Here is a 17,609-nt window from a genome sequence, read left to right on the forward strand (position 1 = left end):
TGCTGATGTGTCATCTAAATCCAAGCTTTTAGCTATTCCTTTTAAGGGTAAGACCCTATTCGGGCCTGAACTAAAGGAGATCATTTCCGACATTACTGGAGGTAAAGGTCATTCCCTTCCTCAGGACAAGACAGTTAAAATGAGGACCAAACAGAATAATTTTTGTTCCTTTCGAAACTTTAAAGGTGGACCCTCTACTTCCTCCTCCTCCTCCTCCTCCTCCGCCACCAAGCAGGAGGGGCATTTTGCACAATCAAAGTCAGTCTGGATACCTAACCAGACCTGGAATAAAGGTAAACAGGCCAAGAAGCCCGCTGCTGCTACCAAGACAGCATGAAGGGGCAGCCGCCGATCTAGAACCGGATCTAGTAGGGGGCAGACTTTCTCTCTTCACTCAGGCTTGGGCAAGAGATGTTCAGGATCCCTGGGCATTAGAAATCGTGACCCAGGGGTATCGACTAGAATTCAAGGATTCAAGAGGGAGATTTCATCTTTCACATTTGTCTGTAGACCAGACAAAAAGAGAGGCGTTCTTACGCTGGGTAGAAGACCTATATACCATGGGTGTAATCTGCCCAGTTCCAAAATTAGAACAGGGGCAGGGGTTTTACTCAAATCTGTTCGTGGTTCCCAAAAAAGAGGGAACCGTCAGACCGATTTTAGATCTCAAAAGTCTAAACAAATATTTCTCAGAGTCCCATCGTTCAAGATGGAGACCATACGACCAATTTGACCAATGATCCAGGAGGGTCAATATATGACCACCGTGGATTTGAAGGATGCATATCTTCACATTCCTATCCACAAAGTTCATCACCAGTTCCTCAGGTTCGCCTTCCTGGACAAACATTACCAGTTTGTGGTCCTCCCTTTCGGGTTGGCCACAGCTCCCAGAATCTTTACAAAGGTGCTAGGGTCCCTTCTGGCGGTTCTAAGGCCGCGGGGCATAGCAGTGGCGCCCTATCTGGACGATATTTTGATCCAGGCGTCAACTTGCCATCTAGCCAAATCTCACACGGACATCGTGTTGGCTTTTCTAAGAACTCACGGGCAGAAGGTGAACTTACAGAAGAGTTCACTAGTTCCACTGACAAGAGTTCCATTCCTAGGAACTCTGATAGACTCAGTAGACATGAAAATTTTTCAGACGGCGGTCAGAAAGTCAAAGATCCTAACTACTTGCCGAGCACTTCATTCCATTCCTCGGCCATCAGTGGCACAGTGTATGGAGGTCATTGGGTTAATGGTAGCAGCAATGGACATAGCTCTGTTTGCTCGCTTGCATCTCACACCACTGCAGCTGTGCATGCTCAGACAGTGGAAGGGGGATTATGCGGATTTATCTCCTCGGATAAATCTGGATCTAGAGACCAGAGACTCTCTTCATTGGTGGTTGTCACAGGATCATCTGTCCCAGTGAATGGGCTTCCGCAGCCCAGCATGGGTCATAGTGACAACGGATGCCAGCCTCTTGGGCTAGGGTGCAGTCTGGAATTCCCTGAAGGCTCAGGGTGTTTGGACTCAGGAGTCCCTACTACCAATAAATATTCTGGAACTGAGAGCGATATTAAACGCGCTTCAAGCATGGCCTCAGCTGGCTTCGGCCAAATTCATAAGATTCCAGTTGAACAATATCACGACTGTAGCATATATCAATCATCAAGGGGGAACTAAGAGTTCTCTAGCGATGATAGAGGTTTCCAAGATAATTCGATGGGCAGAGACTCACTCTTGCCATCTATCAGCAATCTATATCCCAGGAGTGGAGAACTGGGAAGCGGATTTTCTAAGTCGTCAGACTTTTCATCCGGGGGAGTGAGAGCTCCATCCAGAGGTGTTTGCGGCATTGATTCATCAATGGGGCACACCGGAATTGGATCTGATGGCATCTCGTCAGAATGCCAAACTTCCTTGTTACGGGTACAGATCAAGGGATCCTCAAGCAGTACGGATAGATGCTCTAGCAGTACCTTGGTCATTCAACCTGGCTTATGTGTTTCCTCCTTTTCCTCTCCTACCTCGTCTGATTGCAAGAATCAAACAGGAGAGGACTTCGGTAATCTTGATAGCGCCTGCGTGGCCACGCAGGACTTGGTATGCAGATCTGGTGGAAATGTCATCTCTGCCAACGTGGAAACTGCCAATGAGACAGGATCTTCTCATTCAAGGTCTGTTCCAACATCCAAATCTAAATTCTCTGCAACTGACTGCCTGGAGATTGAACGCTTGATTTTATCTAAGAGGGGATTCTCCAAGTCGGTCATTGATACCTTGATTCAGACTCGAAAGCCTGTCACTAGGAAAATTTACCATAAGATATGGCGTAAATATCTTTATTGGTGTGAATCCAAGGGCTACTCATGGAGTAAGATCAGGATTCCTAGGATTTTGTCCTTTCTCCTAGAAGGATTGGAGAAGGAATTATCAGCTAGTTCCTTAAAGGGACAGATTTCTGCTTTGTCAATCTTACTACACAAGCGTCTGGCGGATGTCCTAGATGTTCAGTCGTTTTGTCAGGCTTTAGTCAGAATCAAGCCTGTGTTTAAACCTGTTGCTCCGCCATGGAGTTTGAATTTAGTTCTAAATGTTCTTATTCATGCATTCCATAGATTTTAAGCTTTTATCTTGGAAAGCTTTGTTTTTAGTTGCTATCTCTTCTGCTCAAAGAGTTTCTGAGCTTTCTTCATTACCATGCGACTCGCCTTACCTTATATTCCATTCTGATAAGGTGGTTTTGCGTACTAAACCTGGATTCCTTCCTAAGGTTGTTTCAAATAAGAAAATTAATCAGTAAATTGTTGTTCCTTCTCTGTCCTAATCCTTCTTCTAACAAGGAGCGTCTGTTACATAATCTGGATGTGGTTCGTGCCTTGAAGTTTTACTTACAAGCGACCAAGGATTTCCGTCAAACATCTTCTCTATTTGTTGCTTATTCTGGAAAGCGTAGGGGTCAAAAAGCTACGGCTACCTCTTTCTTTTTGGCTGAAAAGCATCATCCGTTTGGTATACGAGACTGCTGGACAGCAGCCTCCTGAAAAGATTACAGCTCATTCTACTAGAGCGGTGGCTTCCACATGGGCTTTTAAAAACAATGCTTCTGTTGAACAGATTTGTAAGGCTGCGACTTGGTCCTCCCTTCATACCTTTTTCCAAATTTTCCAAATTTGATACTTTTGCTTCTTCTTAGGCTGTTTTTGGGAGAAAAGTTCTTCAAGCAGTGGTGCCTTCTGTTTAGGTATCTGTCTTGTCCCTCCTATTCATCCGTGTCCTGTAGCTTTGGTATTGTATCCCACAAGTAAGGATGAATCCGTGGACTCATCGTATCTAGTAGAAGAAAACGAAATTTATGCTTACCTGGTAAATTGAATTCTTCTACGATACGACAAGTCCACGGCCCGCCCTGTCAATTTAAGACAGATTATATTTTTTGTTCAAAACTTCAGTCACCTCTGCACCTTTTTAGTTTCTCCTTTTTCTTCCTATACCTTCGGTCGAATGACTGGGGGGGTGGAGTCAAGGGAGGAGCTATATAGACAGCTCTGCTGTGGTACTCTTTGCCACTTCCTGTTAGCAGGAGGATAATATCCCACAAGTAAAGATGAATCCGTGGACTCGTCGTATCGTAGAAGAAATCAATTTATCAGGTAAGCATACATTTCCTTTTATATCCCTTTAAACACTATCTCAAAGTTGGCTCTCTCCTTCCAGAAATGAACGATCTTCCAATATTTTTAAGTTTTTAATATCCCATCAAACTAAATGTAGAAAATATATGCTATACTTAGTTGCACAGGATTACGTTGATAAGAATTAATAAAACAAAAAGTGTGACTCTTCTATTTTAGACACACTCCGTGGCTACATCTTCACTGGTCTTCTGGAAACTTTATTTTTATTTGAAAAAGAGAAATCCCTGTTATCTAAAATAAAGGGACTTTCATCCACTAATAGGATTGGTAGCCCCTGTCCTTCACATATAGTCTACCTTCTAAATTCTGATTACTTTGTACTCGCAGAATGGACCTACGGTCATTTGGCAAACTAATTAAAGGACAATGAAAATCAGAATTGAATGTTAATAATTTAGAAAGAGCATTAATTTTTAAGAACCTTTTCATTTTACTTTAATAAATTTACTTTGCTCTTAGTATCCTTGGTGGAAAAACATACCTAGATAGGGTTTAAATGGCAATTCAGTGCTCATTTTAAACTGTTCAATTAGCTCATATTTCAGACTGTAACACACAAGGACACACACAGATATTCCACCCAAGGAGTTGCCAGAGGACTTTGGAACTGTTACATTTTTATTTAAATGACACTATAGTGTGTCTTGTGTATGGTTTGTGTCAGCCAACTTATAAAGAGGTTATGTAAACATAGATTGGGAATATGTTCATGTGAATTTTCATCTACTTTTTGTTTGAATTATTTTCCCTTTTTTTTTTTTTCCTGGTTTTGTTTCCTATTTTCTAAAATGCAGTACAAAATGACAGTAATGTCCAAAATTAGTTTAATTTTTCTGACAGATCATATAATTGATTTGTTCTCTTAGTATCCTTTTTTGCAAAGCTTAACCCTAGGTATGCTCAGGAACAACACTACTGGTAGCTGACTGGTGATTGGCTGCACAAATATTTCTCTCTTCATTGGGTCACATGTGTTCAACTAGCTCCCAGTTGTGCATTGTTGCTCCTTCATCATTTGGATACTAAGAGAATGAAGCAAATTTTTATAAAAGTTATTTTTTTTAGGACAATTACTGAGACACAAGAGGAACTTTTCTAAAGCTTTTTAGATGTGTGCGTGTGTGTATGTATATATTCATGCTCTATCTCTCTATTTTATATTAACATTTTACTGGGCACAAACACCCTTAGATACATTGTGGTTGCATGTAATGCAGTGCAATCTTTAAATCATTAAATCTTTGGCAGAACAAAAACCACCAAGAACATATTCCAAGGGAAATTAGTAGCAACTATCATCCTCAATATAGGGTAACACATAGAGATGGTCTTGTCAGTTGACAGAGAAAAGTTGCAGACCATTAACTTGGCTAGAAAAAATTCACTTATTTCTGGCTCCTAATTCATGTTAATTATTATACGTTAATCCTAGAGAAAAAAGATCTGCTGCCTTAGTGTAATCATTTTATCTTTTTTTATTTTTATGGAAGGGATGCAGGGAACACAAAGGCAAACATTATGATTATGCATGAAAAGAATTTTTTTCTTTTATGATAATTTCAGAGCATACGATTTTAATCAACTTTACAATGAACTTCTATCATCAATTTTGCAACTTTCTTTTATGTATCCTTTGTTGAAGGAGCAGCGATGCACTACTGGGAGCTAGCCAAACACAGGTAAACCAAAGACGAGCAGTATTTGTTTGCAGCCCACCAATCAGCAGCTGTCTTCTAGTAGTACCTACCTAGGTATGCTTTCTTTTCTATGGCATGGAGAGTTCACAAAACATTCTAATTACTACTGGCCAGCAGGAGGAGGCAAAGAGCACCCCAGCAAAGCTGTTAAGTATTCCTTCCCATACCCATAACCCCCAGTCGTTCTCTTTGCCTTGATCACGGGAGGATGGCGAAGATGGTGTGTTAAGATTTTAATCCTTTTAATGTGTACTTTTCCCTGCAAGCAAGGATTGGGGCTATGCTGTGTCCGTTTCAATCTCCTTAGTAAGAGTAATGGTGGCTATATTGCAGTTAGAAGGCAGGAAGGTGGTCTTTGCTTAAAGGGACAGTATACACTCATTTTCATATAACTGCATGTAATAGACACTACTATGAAGATTAAGATGCACAGATACTGATATAAAAATCCAGTATAAAACTGTTTAAAAACGTACTTAGAAGCTTTCAGTTTAGCTCTGTTGAAAAGGTAGCTGGAAAGCTCACTGCAAGTGGGAAATAAGACACTCCCCACTCTCCCTCCTTTTGCATATGAAAAGACCATTTACACAAACAGGAGCAAGCTGGAGTAGGTAGCTGACGGTATTCTCATAAAACTTTGGGGCTTGGTTAGGAGTCTGAAAATCAGAGCAATGTTATTTAAAAATAAGCAAAACTATAGTTTTAAAAAACAAACAAAAAAATAACTTTATAGCTATATAAATAGATCATCTACAAAACATTTATGCAATGAAAACATGAGTGTATAATGTACCTTTTTAAACTTCTAACATTATTGCAGCCCCTATTATAGAAAGCCAGAGTTGGTTACTCTGTTCTTTCTTTTCTATAGGTCCCTGGCAGATATGGTGAAGCTGCCACGCCTCGGAAAACAGTTCCTGCCTGACAGATCAGGATCTACAGGTAAGTGCTTTGCCTTCTAGGTTTGAAGGTACCAGCACTATGACCGTTGAATCCTTGTGGAAAGTATTTGAATCTGTTTTAGGAGCACTGCTTTTATGTAAAAAGAGGCATCTTTTTTTATTGGGGGCTCAGAGATGGGAGAGTGCATGAAGGGTTTGACAGGAGAATGCCGCGGCGAGTGTGGAGGCTGCATTTTGTTCTATCTACAGTAGCAAGTGGATTTGGGCTGTTCCGGTAACAAGGAGGTGTTTTTTTGCTACCTGGTGTGTCCTGATTTCTGTGCTAGTGGGATAGCAACTTCTGGAGGGGTAAACCCTCAGCAGAGCTGAGGGTTTTAAGTGCTTATTTGTTTTATTGCTTCACATAAATAAACTTAATTTGGCATTTACATTTTTTAGTTAATTGTGAACCGATACCCAATTATGGACACTAATACTGAAGTTGATTCATTTGAAAAATGCTTGTGTTTGGAGGCTAAGATAATTCCTTCTGTACAGTTTTACTCTTCATGTTTAAAGGGACAGTATAGAACAAATTTTATATAGCTGCATGTAATGGACACTACTATAAAGAATAATATGCACAGATACTGATAGAAAAATCCAATATAAAACGTTTAAAAACTTACTTAGAAGCTACCTGTTTAGCTCTGTTAAAAAGATTGCCAGGAAAACCCACTGAAAGTGGGTGTAAAGCAAAAAATAAAAACGCCACTCCCCCTTCCTCTGCATATGAAAAGATTGTTTACACAAACAGAAGCAAGCTGGAGTAGGAATACATCAGTATACTTTAAAACTTTGGGGCTTGGTTAGGAGTTTGAAAATCAACGCAATGTTATTTAAAAATAAGAAAAACTATACATTTTAAAAAAAACAAAACGCTGTATATGCTAAATGTATCATCTACAAAACATTTATGCAAAGAAAATAGTGTATAATGTCCCTTTTTTTTTTTTAAAGAAAACTTAAGTTTTTAAAGATAAGATGTCTCTCCCTGAGCCTCCTGTCTCTCAGGATAGTGTTATCCTAGCTACGCCTCTGCTTTCCCCTCAAACTTCTTCTCAACCTCCTGGGGTTTTTTTTTTTTTTTTTTACCTGGGGATTTTGCTGCACAGATTACTTCTGCTGTTTCTGCAGCTTTAGCAGCTTTTCCAAAGGTTTCTGGTAAACAAAGAGGAAATCTAAACATATTGATGTTAGTAAGGCTGACTCTGCTAAAGCTGTGATAGTCAGTTTGTCTCAATTATCTGATGAGAATGATTCTTCAGTGGCTTCTGAGAGGGAATTGTCAGATTCTGATACTTTAGTGACAAATTCTGCATATACAGAGGAGATTAATTTCAGATTTAAGTTAGAACACCTTCAAGTTCTTTTGAAGGAGGTTCTTTTTGCTTTGGAAGAATCTGAATCTATTGCGGAAAAACCAAAGAGGTCTAGTAAGCTTAATAGGTTATATGATGTACCCTCATCTGTGGAAGTATTTCCAGTTCCAGACCGTATGGCAGATATTATAACTCGGGAATGGGATAAACCAGGGATTCCTTTTTCCCCATCCCCTGTTTTTAAAAAGATGTTTCCTGTTGCTGACTCTATTCGTGACTCATGTCACACGGTGCCCAAGGTATCTATCTCTACTCTGGCTAAGAGAACTACTATTCCTATTGAAGATGGTTGTTCTTTCAAGGATCCCATGGACAAGAAGCTGCTTGAGGCTTTTTTGAAGATGTGCATTCATCGGGGATTACAGTGGCAACCTGTTGCTAGTATTGCTACAGTTGCCGGGGCAGCATCTTATTGGTGCGATTAATTATCTAATCTTATCCTAGAAGAGACTATAGAGGAGATCCAAGACCAGGATCAAGGCTCTCAAGCTAGCTAATACCTTTTATTTGTGATGCTAACATGCAAGTTCTTAGGTTGGGTGCTAAGATTTCTGGTTTTACTGTTTTAGCTCGCAGAGCTCTCTGGTTAAAGTATTGGTCTGCAGATGTTACATCCAAGTCCAAGCTTTTATCTCTGCCTTTATAAGGGTGAAACCTTGTTTGGACCAGGTCTGGGAGAAATTATTTCTGTCATTACAGGTGGAAAGGGTTCTTTCCTACCTCAGGATAAAAAGAATAGATCTAAGGGTCGCTAGAATTGTAATTTCTTTCATGTAATTAGCAAGAGTCCATGAGCTAGTGACGTATGGGATATACATTCCTACCAGGAGGGGCAAAGTTTCCCAAACCTCAAAATGCCTATAAATACACCCCTCACCACACCCACAAATCAGTTTTACAACTGGGGAGATGATGAAGTAAGTTTGTGCTAGATTCTTCGTTGATATGCGCTCCGCAGCAGGTTGGAGCCCGGTTTTCCTCTCAGCGTGCAGTGAATGTCAGAGGGATGTGAAGAGAGTATTGCCTATTTGAATTCAATGATCTCCTTCTATGGGGTCTATTTCATAGGTTCTCTGTTATCGGTCGTAGAGATTCATCTCTTACCTCCCTTTTCAGATCGACGATATACTCTTATATATACCATTACCTCTACTGATTCTCGTTTCAGTACTGGTTTGGCTTTCTACTACATGTAGATGAGTGTCCTGGGGTAAGTAAGTCTTATTTTCTGTGACACTCTAAGCTATGGTTGGGCACTTTTATATAAAGTTCTAAATATGTGTTTAAACATTTATTTGCCTTGATTCAGGATGTTCAACGTTCCTTATTTCAGACAGTCGGTTTCATATTTGGGATAATGCATATGAATAAATAATTTTTTCTTACCTTAAAATTTGACTTTTTTTCCTGTGGGCTGTTAGGCTCGCAGGGGCTGAAAATGCTTCATTTTATTGCGTCATTCTTGGCGCGGACTTTCTTGGCGCAAAATTTTTTTTTGTCATTTCCGGCGTCATACGTGTCGCCGGAAGTTGCGTCATTTTTTTTTTACGTTTTTGCGCCAAAAAATGTCGGCGTTACCGGATATGGCGCCATTTTTGGCGCCAAATAATGTGGGCGGCTTTTTTGGCGCTAAAAAAAATCGAGCGTCATTGTTGTCTCCACAATATTTAAGTCTCATTATTTATTGCTTCTGCTTGCTAGAAGCTTGTTAATTGTCATTTTTTTCCCATTCCTGAAACTGTCATTTAAGGAATTTGATCATTTTTGCTTTATATGTTGTTTTTTCTATTACATATTGCAAGATGTCTCAGATTGTCCCTGAATCAGAAGCCACTTCTGGAAAAATGCTTAACTGAGTTTCAGTTCTACTAAAGCTAAGTTCATTTATTTTAAATGTTATAAATGTTTATCTTTAGCTATGGTTTGTAATAAGGTATTATGATATACTTTTACATGCAGAATCCATTAGTGTTTATGCTTTATTGCCATTCTTACATTTTATGTACAAGAAATATTTAGAAGATTTATAAGAAATATTTTCTGATTCTATTTTAAAGGCTTTGTCTGACTTCGTGCCTTCTAATAAAATTTTTAGGTTTTTTTCACTTCTTTTTTAATTATTGAAGTTTGAAATGACCAACAATATACTGATTTATCCTTCTCTGATGATGTTTTTTCTCTTTCAGAAATTTTCTTCATCAAATATTGACACTAACAAATCTACTTTTATTATTTTTCTATTGTTAAAGTACATTTGTTCTTTGTTGAAAAGGTGTTGATTATTTTGGATATTAAGGTAACTAGTTCTTTAAGACTAGCTGACACTATTTCTGCCTATTTTTTTCTTCTTTGTTTTCAGAGGTTTTCTTTCCAATTCCCCATTCTACGGAATGGAATAGGCTGAGAATTTTCTTTTATTCCTTTTTCAAAGGTTTTAAACTATATTCTTTGCCAGCAGTTATATTCAATTTGGAGGGTTCTCCAATTTATTGGGGCTATCTCTGCTTCTACTAATTATGCTATTGTTTCTATAGCAAAAAAGTATTTATTTTCCTTTAGATAGTTGTATCTTGTTTATGGAAAATTATTTAGTTTTATGTACTTTTCTTGGTCCTGTGATTTATTTGGATATTGCAATTGCTTAATTTTTTCTGTTTACTTTAAGATCAAGTATCAGATTATGATTTATTTTAGCATTGTTAAAGGACAACATTTACTAGACTAGGTGCTGTTGCATTTGTCTTGTTTTGCATTTATTGATTATGCAAGTCCACTGTATTGGCTGGTCCTTTAAACTGGACTATCATGCTAATAATTTCATTTGTGTCTTCATTTTATTGAATATTTTCGCAAATGAAGGTTAATCTATGTCTTTAGCTATTTTATCTAGAAGATTTTTGTTCTAAGATAATCAATTATTTGTTTTATAATTGGATTCAATTCTTAACTGTTACTCTGGGCTTCAAGATTGAGTTCTAAGACTAAAACTTTAAGCTTATACTAGTTTGGTTGTTCTTATTAAGGAACAAATTCCTGAGTTCTTTCCCAAGTAACATGTTTGTAATTGGGGTTCGAAATCAGCTCCCTAATATTGCGATGTACGTGCCGTATTCCAGCTTGGCTGGTAAGGGGCAGGTTAAGACTTCTTTGAAATTTATTTGGTTCTATTTTGTCCAAATTTCTTTGATTTTATTCCAGTAAGGCTAACACTTTCTTTAAGTGTGTTTCTGTCCTATATATTTTGGGTACTGTTGAAGCATGGCTGGGCACCCATGGGGTTCAAGCGCTGCTCAGACCTGGAATCTTCTGGGGTATTTCTTCCAGTTCCTTTTTTAGGAACCGGGTTTGGAGTTTTATTCAAACTATTTTGCCTTTTTATGGTCATTGATAGCATTATTTGTTTTCATTAGATACAATAAATGCATATTTTCATTTTTCTGTTTTCATTCAGATTATTTTCTGAGGATGCGGAATCTCATATGATTCACTTGCCCTTCAGGACATAGTTAGAGGATCTTTTTTTTCGAAAGCTCTTGATTCCTCACACAAGGGTCACCTTTTTTAGGTTTCCAGATAGTTTGTGTCACTGTCTTTGTCTCTATCAGACAAGGGATAATTCTATTAGTCTCTATTTCCTTCAGTTGCTATATATGCATAGAAGTTTTAGGTCTTATGGCCACGGCATTGGATTCAATTCCCTTTGCTCATTAAGAACCTTTCCAGTCTTTTAGGAGTGTTGTTTCTTCTAGAATATGGTTGGAGGATCAATTTACCAAAAAGTTCGTTGATTCCTCAGACAAGGGTAACCTTTTTAGGTTTCCTGATAGATTCAGTGTCCTTGACTCTGTCTCTGACGGACAAGAGACCTCTGAAATTGGTTTCAGCTTGTCGAAACCTTCAGTCTCAATCTTTCCCTTGGGTAGCCTTATGCATGGAAATTCTAGGTCTTATGACTGCTGCATTGGACGCGGTCCCCTTTGCTCGTTTTCACATGCGACCTCTTCAGCTCTGTATGCTGATCCAGTGGTGCAGGGATTATACAAAGATATCTCAATTAATATCTTTAAAACCGATTGTTCGACACTTTCTGATTCAGGGGGCTTCTTTTGTTCTTCCAACCTGGACTGTAATTTCAACAGATGCAAGTCTTACAGGTTGGGGAGCTGTTTGGGGGTCTCTGACAGCACAAGGGGTTTGGGAATCTCAGGAGGTGAGATTACCAATCAATAGTCATGGCCTCTTCTAAAAAGAGAGTCGTTCATTTGTTTTCAGACGGACAATGTCACAACTGTGGCATATGTCAATCAAGGAGGGACTCACAGTCCTCTGGCTATGAAGAAGTATCTCGAATACTTGTATGGGCGGAATCCAGCTCCTGTCTAATTTCTGCGGTTCATATCACAGGTATAGACAATTGGGAAGCGGATTATCTCAGTCGCCAAACTTTACATCCGGGCGAATCGTCTCTTCACCCAGAGGTATTTCTTCAGATTGTTCAAATGTGGGACTTCCAGAAATAGATTTGATGGCTTCTCATCTAAACAAGAAGCTTCCCAGGTATCTGTCCAGATCCAGGGATCCTTAGGCGGAAGCAGTGGATGCATTGTCACTTCCTTGGAAGTATCATCCTGCCTATATCTTTCCGCCTCTAGTTCTTCTTCCAAGAGTAATTTCCAAGATTCTGAAGGAATGCTTGTTTGTTCTGCTGGTGGCTCCAGCATGGCCTCACAGGTTTTGTATGCGGATCTTGTCCGGATGGCCACTTGCCAACCGTGGACTCTTCCATTAAGACCAGACCTTCTGTCACAAGGTCCTTTTTTTCCATCAGGATCTCAAATCATTAAATTTGAAGGTATGGAGATTGAACGCTTGATTCTCAGTCAAAGCGGTTTCTCTGACTCTGTGATTAATACTATGTTACAGGCTCGTAAATGTGTATCTAGGAAGATATATTATCGAGTCTGGAAGATTTACATTTCTTGGTGTCTTTCTCATCATTTTTTCTGGCATTCTTTTAGAATTCTGAGAATTTTGCAGTTTCTTCAGGATGGTTTGGATAAAGGTTTGTCTGCAAGTTCCTTGAAAGGACAAATCTCTGCTCTTTCTGTTCTTTTTCACAGAAAGATTGCAAATCTTCCTGATATTCATTGTTTTGTACAAGCTTTGGTTCATATAAAACCTGTTATTAAGTCAGTTTCTCCTCCTTGGAGTTTGAATTTGGTTCTGGGGGCTCTTCAAGCTCCTCCATTTGAACCTATGCATTTACTGGACTTTAAATTACTTTCTTGGAAAGTTTTTGTTTCTTTTGACCATCTCTTCTGCTAGAAGAGTTTCTGAATTATCTGCTCTTTCTTGTGAGTCTCCTTTTCTGATTTTTCATCAGGATAAGGCGGTGTTGTGAACTTCTTTTAAATTTTTACCTAAGGTTGTGAATTCTAACAACATTAGTAGAGAAATTGTGGTTCCTTCATTATGTCCTAATCCTAAGAATTCTAAGGAGAGATCATTGCATTCTTTGGATGTAGTTAGAGCTTTGAAATATTATGTTGAAGCTACTAAGAATTTCCGAAAGACTTCTAGTCTTTTTGTTATCTTTTCCGGTTCTAGGAAAGGTCAGAAGGCCTCTGCCATTTCCTTGGCGTCTTGGTTGAAATCTTTAATTCATCATGCTTATGTCGAGTCGGGTAAAACTCCGCCTCAAAGGATTACAGCTCATTCTACTTGGTCAGTTTCTACTTCCTGGGCGTTTAGGAATGAAGCTTCAGTTGATCAGATTTGCAAAGCAGCAACTTGGTCTTCTTTGCATACTTTTACTAAATTCTACCATTTTGATGTGTTTTCTTCTTCTGAAGCAGTTTTTGGTAGAAAAGTTCTTCAGGCAGCTGTTTCAGTTTGATTCTTCTGTTTATAATTTCAGTTTTTTTCATATAAGATTTAAACTTTATTTTGGGTGTGGATTATTTTCAGCGGAATTGGCTGTCTTTATTTTATCCCTCCCTCTCTAGTGACTCTTGCGTGGAAGATCCACATCTTGGGTATTCATTATCCCATACGTCACTAGCTCATGGACTCTTGCTAATTACATGAAAGAAAACATAATTTATGTAAGAACTTACCTGATAAATTAATTTCTTTCATATTAGCAAGAGTCCATGAGGCCCACCCTTTTTGTGGTGGTTATAATTTTTTTGTATAAAGCACAATTATTCCAATTCCTTATTTTTTATGCTTTCGCACTTTTGTCTTATCACCCCACTTCTTGGCTATGCGTTAAACTGATTTGTGGGTGTGGTGAAGGGTGTATTTATAGGCATTTTGAGGTTTGGGAAACTTTGCCCCTCCATGTATTTCCCATACGTCACTAGCTCATGGACTCTTGCTAATATGAAAGAAATGAATTTATCAGGTAAGTTCTTACATAAATTATGTTTCTTTCATGTAATTAGCAAGAGTCCATGAGCTAGTGACGTATGGGATATACATTCCAGCAGGAGGGGCAAAGTTTCCCAAACCTCAAAATGCCTATAAATACACCCCTCACCACACCCACAATTCAGTTTTACAAACTTTGCCTCCGATGGAGGTGGTGAAGTAAGTTTGTGCTAGATTCTACGTTGATATGCGCTCCGCAGCAAGTTGGAGCCCGGTTTTCCTCTCAGCGTGCAGTGAATGTCAGAGGGATGTGAGGAGAGTATTGCCTATTTGAATGCAGTGATCTCCTTCTACGGGGTCTATTTCATAGGTTCTCTGTTATCGGTCATAGAGATTCATCTCTTACCTCCCTTTTCAGATCGACGATATACTCTTATATATACCATTACCTCTGCTGATTCTCGTTTCAGTACTGGTTTGGCTTTCTACAAACATGTAGATGAGTGTCCTGGGGTAAGTAAATCTTATTTTCTGTGACACTCTAAGCTATGGTTGGGCACTTTGTTTATAAAGTTCTAAATATATGTATTCAAACATTTATTTGCCTTGACTCAGAATGTTCAACATTCCTTATTTTTCAGACAGTCAGTTTCATATTTGGGATAATGCACTTGAATTAATCATTTTTTTCTTACCTTCAATTTGATTCTTTTTTCCCTGTGGGCTGTTAGGCTCGCGGGGGCTGAAAATGCTTCATTTTATTGCGTCATTCTTGGCGCGGACTTTTTTGGCGCAAAAAATTATTTTCTGTTTCCGGCGTCATACGTGTCGCCGGAAGTTGCGTCATTTTTTGACGTTATTTTGCGCCAAAAATGTCGGCGTTCCGGATGTGGCGTCATTTTTGGCGCCAAAAGCATTTAGGCGCCAAATAATGTGGGCGTCTGATTTGGCGCTAAAAAATATGGGCGTCGCTTTTGTCTCCACATTATTTCAGTGTCATTTTTTCATTGCTTCTGGTTGCTAGAAGCTTGTTCTTTGGCATTTTTTCCCATTCCTGAAACTGTCATTTAAGGAATTTGATCAATTTTGCTTTATATGTTGTTTTTTCTCTTACATATTGCAAGATGTCTCACGTTGCATCTGAGTCAGAAGATACTACAGGAAAATCGCTGTCTAGTGCTGGATCTACCAAAGCTAAGTGTATCTGCTGTAAACTTTTGGTAGCTATTCCTCCGGCTGTTGTTTGTATTAATTGTCATGACAAACTTGTTAATGCAGATAATATTTCCTTTAGTAAAGTACCATTGCCTGTTGCAGTTCCTTCAACATCTAAGGTGCAGAATGTTCCTGATAACATAAGAGATTTTGTTTCTGAATCCATAAAGAAGGCTATGTCTGTTATTTCTCCTTCTAGTAAACGTAAAAAATCTTTTAAAACTTCTCTCCCTACAGATGAATTTTTAAATGAACATCATCATTCTGATTCTGATGATTCTTCTGGTTCAGAGGATTCTGTCTCAGAGATTGATGCTGATAAATCTTCATATTTATTTAAAATGGAATTTATTCGTTCTTTACTTAAAGAAGTACTAATTGCTTTAGAAATAGAGGATTCTGGTCCTCTTGATACTAATTCTAAACGTTTAGATAAGGTATTTAAATCTCCTGTGGTTATTCCAGAAGTTTTTCCTGTTCCTAATGCTATTTCTGCAGTAATTTCCAAAGAATGGGATAAATTGGGTAATTCATTTACTCCTTCTAAACGTTTTAAGCAATTATATCCTGTGCCGTCTGACAGATTAGAATTTTGGGACAAAATCCCTAAAGTTGATGGGGCTATTTCTACCCTTGCTAAACGTACTACTATTCCTACGTCAGATGGTACTTCGTTTAAGGATCCTTTAGATAGGAAAATTGAATCCTTTCTAAGAAAAGCTTATCTGTGTTCAGGTAATCTTCTTAGACCTGCTATATCATTGGCTGATGTTGCTGCAGCTTCAACTTTTTGGTTGGAAACTTTAGCGCAACAAGTAACAGATCATGATTCTCATGATATTATTATTCTTCTTCAGCATGCTAATAATTTTATCTGTGATGCCATTTTTGATATTATCAGAGTTGATGTCAGGTTTATGTCTCTAGCTATTTTAGCTAGAAGAGCTTTATGGCTTAAGACTTGGAATGCTGATATGGCTTCTAAATCAACTCTACTTTCTATTTCTTTCCAGGGTAACAAATTATTTGGTTCTCAGTTGGATTCTATTATCTCAACTGTTACTGGTGGGAAAGGAACTTTTTTTACACAGGATAAAAAGTCTAAGGGTAAAAACAGGGCTAATAATCGTTTTCGTTCCTTTCGTTTCAACAAAGAACAAAAGCCTAATCCTTCATCCTCAGGAGCAGTTTCAGTTTGGAAACCATCTCCGGTCTGGAATAAATCCAAGCCTGCTAGAAAGGCAAAGCCTGCTTCTAAGTCCACATGAAGGTGCGGCCCTCATTCCAGCTCAGCTGGTAGGGGGCAGGTTACATTTTTTCAAATTTGGATCAATTCTGTTCACAATCTTTGGATTCAGAACATTGTTTCAGAAGGGTACAGAATTGGTTTCAAGATGAGACCTCCTGCAAAGAGATTTTTTCTTTCCCGTGTCCCAGTAAATCCAGTGAAAGCTCAAGCATTTCTGAATTGTGTTTCAGATCTAGAGTTGGCTGGAGTAATTATGCCAGTTCCAGTTCCGGAACAGGGGATGGGGTTTTATTCAAATATCTTCATTGTACCAAAGAAGGAGAATTCCTTCAGACCAGTTCTGGATCTAAAAATATTGAATCGTTATGTAAGGATACCAACGTTCAAGATGGTAACTGTAAGGACTATCTTGCCTTTTGTTCAGCAAGGGCATTATATGTCCACAATAGATTTACAGGATGCATATCTGCATATTCGGATTCATCCAGATCATTATCAGTTCCTGAGATTCTCTTTTCTAGACAAGCATTACCAGTTTGTGGCTCTGCCATTTGGCCTAGCTACAGCTCCAAGAATTTTTACAAAGGTTCTCGGTGCCCTTCTGTCTGTAATCAGAGAACAGGGTATTGTGGTATTTCCTTATTTGGACGATATCTTGGTACTTGCTCAGTCTTTACATTTAGCAGAATCTCATACGAATCGACTTGTGTTGTTTCTTCAAGATCATGGTTGGAGGATCAATTTACCAAAAAGTTCATTGATTCCTCAGACAAGGGTAACTTTTCTGGGTTTCCAGATATTCAGTGTCCATGACTCTGTCTTTAACAGACAAGAGACGTCTAAAATTGATTTCAGCTTGTCGAAACCTTCAGTCACAATCATTCCCTTCGGTAGCCTTATGCATGGAAATTCTAGGTCTTATGACTGCTGCATCGGACGCGATCCCCTTTGCTCGTTTTCACATGCGACCTCTTCAGCTCTGTATGCTGAATCAATGGTGCAAGGATTACACAAAGATATCTCAATTAATATCTTTAAAACCGATTGTTCGACACTCTCTAACG

General features: G+C 38.7%; 1 protein-coding gene across 8 annotated transcripts in view; it reads left to right on the plus strand.

The window, feature by feature from the left end:
* Positions 1 to 17,609, plus strand: part of ATP2B1 (ATPase plasma membrane Ca2+ transporting 1) — a 413,071-nt gene that overhangs the window by 76,728 nt on the left and 318,734 nt on the right. Inside the window, exon 2 of one of the 8 annotated variants that reach the window (XM_053716914.1) lies at positions 6,258 to 6,328. The exons of the other annotated variants lie outside the window; for them this stretch is intronic. The gene's annotated coding sequence lies outside the window, so the exon portion shown is untranslated. The remainder of the gene's footprint in view (positions 1 to 6,257; positions 6,329 to 17,609) is intronic. 8 annotated transcript variants of the gene reach the window in all.

Source organism: Bombina bombina, chromosome 6 (genome assembly GCF_027579735.1).
Source record: "Bombina bombina isolate aBomBom1 chromosome 6, aBomBom1.pri, whole genome shotgun sequence".
Lineage (NCBI taxonomy): Eukaryota > Metazoa > Chordata > Amphibia > Anura > Bombinatoridae > Bombina > Bombina bombina.